The following is a 5,564-nucleotide window of genomic DNA, read 5'->3' as shown; positions in this document are numbered from 1 at the left end:
ATTTCGACGCGGTTTCAATTCACACTTGACTCACTTATTTAGAGAATCATTAATTAAGGTTTAAATGTCTATTTCGTTAGCACAATTTTCGATTCTTTCCTTTAAAACATTCAGAATTTAATTGTTAAAGTTCCGTAACGTAACAACTTGGGGTTGCGAAGCCCCGGAGACTTAGACCTTTGTTTTGCCGAACTCCGTTAACATCCTGCGTGTCAAATTTCTCTAAACTCATCTATTTACTTTCAATTGCAATTTAATTTCAATTTTTGAGCAATTAGAGGTGCACTTAGTGTAACATTATAAATATATGACTTGATAATTTTATGTATATATATATACACACTATTTGATATTGAACTATTCAGATTTTAAAAGTCGAATTATAAATACGTAATAATATTCGTATCCATTGCAATATTTTACGAACCTTCGATTCGAAATTGGGACGAAAACATATTTTTAACAATTTAAATGAGTACATATTGAATTCTGGATTGTTTGAACCTTTGGATGCAACTCAGCACTAATCTTGAAGCACCTAAAACCAGCAAAAAAAAAAACAGAAAAAAAAACTAGAAAAAAAACCAGGACCGGACCGGCCTACCTTTGAACCCGGAACGCCTTGCTCCCGAACCTGAGATGGGCACGGGTTTGAAACAAGCAGGACAGGATTTTTGAAAAAAAAATCCGTAATGCCTGGTCCGTTGTACCCGTCGTCCGCCGCGGGTTTTGCCCGGCCGACCAGCCCGGTCCGTTTGCAAACCACTAAGCGTGACTAAGTATGAATTTTGTCAGCATGTTCTAGCCACGTGGCAGATGCCAGCCTCTTGGTAGGTAAGTAGCAGGGCTACACACAGCGATGCACACAGGTCACAACGCACTTCAACGGGAATTTATTTTATACTTTTTTTTGGTCTCAAAAGACCCTAATTAGGTCATAATTTCATTCAACCGAGTATTATTACATTGTTGTCTATTACAAGTTCATTCCGAATCCCTCAAAGCAACTAACGAATATCAAATTTATTTTGTTTCCTAAAAATATTTATGGAAGTGATTCAATTAGAAGGGAGCGGACGAAATATTGGATCCTTCACTCGCGAGCTGACGTGTCATGCTGGTATTGGTTGCTAAGATAATCTAAGTATGTGAATTGTATATTTTATATCCGATCTAAGCCGTTTGATTCGCATCAAATGTCAAGCATACACTTTAAAGTTTAAAGTTAAGATTAATGAGGGTGATTGAGCTAGCTTGGTGCAGCTTTATATCTGCTCGTACGAAAAATTGTTAAGATAATCTAAGTATTTGAATTAAACCCGAATTGCTTTAAGAAACAAAATATCTAAGTATTTGCTAAGATAATCTAGCTAGAATTCTAGATTCTCTTTCAAATTCTTTCTCACTCTTAAAAATTGAGTAGAGAGAGAGATCTGTTTTTTTCCACATCCTTTTTATCTGTCGTACTATATGACAAATTTGCTTTCCAATAGCACTTTGTGGTGCGTTTCTAATCATTGCTAGCTAAATAAAGATGTATTCTTTTTTATATTTACTCCTGTGCCTTCCAGCAACTGGCAGCAAGTGCATTAATGCTTTTTTTGTTTCTAGCTAAACAAAAGTCATATTAGGAGTGGATCAACATGCATGACAGGAAGGAAACATTACTAATGAGACATTAGCTTCCAAGACAAACTGATGTAGACATTTTACAAAACACCTCTAAGAGGCTTGTTTCTACTTTTTATAACTACATAGAAAAACTGGTGAAGACATGAAATCAGGAACCATCTAGGCAAGATCGATCTAGCATCTTGGAGTGAAGGGAGTCTGAATTCGGTACGATGCCCAGTCTAGACCATTTGATTGGCATTGAGATTTAAGCGTCAAGTTTAGATTCACGAGAGACTTTATAATTATAATTCTCCGCACGAATCTTAATGTGAATTGACAGAACTAAATTGGATCCGATATCCATAGGATACCCCTGCTCCCCTAGCATTTAGCTTATAAGTGCTTAACTTTTCCAAGTGTCACACCCCCGATCCGGAGGTGCGACGATTACTGCCACATCTATTTACCATTTAATATACCTAACACAAGGCATGGATCTTTTTATGCATTGCCAATAACATCCATTATTTTTGTCACATCCCAATTTATTTACAATAATTATCTAACATTTTATAGTGGATGATGCTAGAGATATATTCTCTGCACCCTGTTAGATATAATAAACCCAAATCCCATACCTTTAGGTGACCTTGCTATCAATTACCCAGAAGCGCTCTTTATATTCGTATAATAAACCTGTAACCCACAAGGGGAAACGAGTGAGAAATAATTTATTATTTCTCAGTGCTGATTGCCACTCAGATTATTGGATTCGAAGGAAATCCATATTCAGAATGAAATCACCGCACGAGAAATTATCAGTTCAGTTCTATAATGACAAGTGCAAATGCTCAATAACAATATCCAATTGAACAACAAAAATTATATAAATAAATCAGAACTCTAGGAATCTTATCAGAATAAATGGTTTGGGTCAAAATCTTTTAAACCATAAAGTTAGGTAACGTTTGGGACCTAATCTTTATAACCATTAAGTCTGGTAACGTTTGGTTTCTTAACTTTACAATTTCTAGTCTGGTAACACTGATAGATACTATAACATGTATCTGTTGTGTTAGAGTTTATACCATTCTAACTATCCTGACACCTGATTAACGGAAACAATATGAAATCAATATCACAATACTGTCATTATCGGAAAGAAAATCAATGATAAGACAGTTACCACAGTTCATTAGTTTCACAATCACAATTCACATTTATTCAATATCCCCTATCCAACCGGTACTGGATTCAGTTGGGGCCATTCGCCATATGCGCATAAGGGTCCTGGAGTAAAGTCTAGTAGCTAGCTAGACTTTACGTATAATAATCCTTTTTCTCCACTATATGGAGGTTCAAGGATTTCAGTATTCAATATTCATTCAATTCAATCACTGTGGTCTCAATCAATCATTTGTAATAAGAATAAACCAATCGATAAACAATATCAACATGACAGTCAACAGGCTTACCTGTAATTCAGTTTCAGTTGTATTGGTCTATACATATGATGCAACAGTTCAATCAATGCAGTCAATCAAATATTCAAAATGCACAGCGAGTTATGATTTAATTCCTAGTTATGAATCTCAGACTAATCCAATAACCTCGCACCTGATATCGTAGATCAATAGATGAGGTCACATGCAATTTTTTTTCCTTCCTGAACCTTTTGTATCGTCAATCTTATCTGTTAATTATGCCTACATCAGAATAATATATTTTCTGATTAATATTTATAATCATTTTATTAATCCTTTTTATTTTAAGCACGGATTAAGGTCATGTCCAACAATCCAATGTGAATCAATCATTAAAGTATAAAATCTCAAACTTAAGTTTAGTCCAAATAATTCAAATCTAACAGTCAAGCTCAATTTAATTGTTTTTCTTATTTACTAATCAATGTCAAAGACCTATAGTTCCAATAAATTTTCATTCTCACAATTTCGACCGGCTTTTATATCCGTAACCATAATAAACTACTACCAATAGACACTGATTTTCATAATATATCCATATCACTAATCCACTTAACAATTCATTAAAAAGGGATAAAGATACAAGTTAAAAGAATAATGATACCCTAGTTTGAGATTGGTACCGAAAGGTACAGATTAAAATTTGAGATCTAAACGAAAATTCAACAATTCAATTACCATAATAATTATTAAATTTAGATCTAATGGAAGAACTCATGGATAATAATGGACCTCAAGCATTCAATTAAAACACACTATTAAAACATACCTAGTGCCAACGTTTCACTTCCAAGAAGAAACAAAGATTGGTACAGCAATCCAATTTCAAAGTTTATTTGAAGATATATATTCGCCTCTGTTGTCTCATGGAAAGAGTAAAGAAAAATATAAATGAAAATACAAAGTTTAAAAGAAAGAGAGAGACCATTAATTAAGGGATATATTAAGGTGAGGGTGTTTCACTGAGTATAGTCCGCGTGGCCTTAGTGCCACATCATGCTTATTATTATTATTATTATTATTTTTTTAAACATTACAAATTAGTCCAACAACTTAAATAAAATTGTACATTAGTCCTTTACATGTATTTATATATCTCATATCACTTCTAACCTTCAAAATATTTGTTCCTTAGTCTTTCAAAAATTTCAACATGTGATATTCACTTTTTATAAATCAATTGCATATTCAGAGAATTCGTATTTAGTAAATATATATTTTATTTAATAACATAATCAAGTATTTTATCTATTACCTTCAGTTATAAATTTCAAATCAGTGTTTTACGATATGTTACACCAAGGCACAATTCGGTATTCCAACAAGATCTGACCCGTTAATGTTAGAACCCGACCCAATTGGTTCTAGACTTGACCAGTACCAATCCCAAGGAATGAATTAATAAACGTTTTTCCCAGACCAAACGAATGAACGATCCTTGCTGAGTGGATTTCTATCCTCAAATTAGAGCTCAGTCTGGTATAATACTTTACATGCTTCTTAGATCATCTCCAATGGAGCAATTAAAGTTAATTGTTAAACAACCACGTCATTACCTTTAGCAATTAAAGAGATTCATAATTGCTAAACACTTCATCCCAGCAATTAATAATAGATTGCAATTAATTCCACATCAGCAAAAAATTGAAAAAATGGCTCCTTTCTCTTCTTCTCCGTAAATTCAATTTATCCTGTTCTCTCCGTTGCTTTCCTCCGTAAATTCATTTGAAGTTCCGATACAGTATAATTTAGAATTGTTGGGATACAGTATTATTCAAGAAAAATTGAAGTTCATTAACCCTTCGCTATTCTCCTCTTCTCCTCTTCTCCGCTGGTACCAACTCCAACCAAACAGTATAATTTAGAATATTTCAAAAGTCACACCAACAATTTTTCCTTGTAAATAAGGATTCAACAGATGAAATTCTAAAGCATGTTACACAAATATAAACAAAACATTCATCACAAATTAAAATTATCCACAATGTTTGAAGAGTTCAATCTATTAATTTTAATAGCCTACTCGGGATTGCTAAAACCATTTCGTTAAATCCACAGAAAAAATGCCAATTTGGTCCAGGTACAACTAGTCAGTTGATCTGACCAGAATGAATAAATAGGTGATCATACAGGCCTGTTCACAACATAAATTACAATTCAAACAAGGAAAATCAATAAACAAGGTTGTCAACAAGGAGAGAAAATTATATAGACAAATAAATCAATGACAGAGAAATATTTATTGGAATTTATATTCTAACAAGACCAAGTCATCCACAGAGTCTGCGGCAATAGATTTCACTCGGGAAATTTTCAAAGTACCATTTTTTTTTCAAAACATAGAACAAAATGTCTTCCTTCCAAAATTCTTAACAAAATGTCATTGTGAACCCCACCCACTTGTTCCTCCTCTTTTCCTTCCTCTTCCTTCTCTCTATTTACTTTCATCTATTATTTGCTTATGTT

At 33.3% G+C, this 5,564-nt stretch overlaps 1 long non-coding RNA gene across 1 annotated transcript; it reads right to left on the bottom strand.

Moving 5' to 3' along the window:
• Positions 1-2,037: 2,037 nt before the first annotated feature.
• Positions 2,038-3,963, bottom strand: LOC144574508 (uncharacterized). The gene is made up of 3 exons (XR_013518240.1): positions 3,868-3,963; positions 3,232-3,320; positions 2,038-2,310 (listed from the first exon to the last, which is right to left on the bottom strand). It is a non-coding gene; the product is annotated as an uncharacterized LOC144574508 (long non-coding RNA).
• Positions 3,964-5,564: the final 1,601 nt, after the last annotated feature.

Source organism: Carex rostrata, chromosome 23, assembly GCF_964058835.1.
Source record: "Carex rostrata chromosome 23, lpCarRost1.2, whole genome shotgun sequence".
Lineage (NCBI taxonomy): Eukaryota > Viridiplantae > Streptophyta > Magnoliopsida > Poales > Cyperaceae > Carex > Carex rostrata.
Note: the sequence above shows the minus strand (reverse complement) of the source record. Positions and strands in the feature narration are given on the sequence as shown.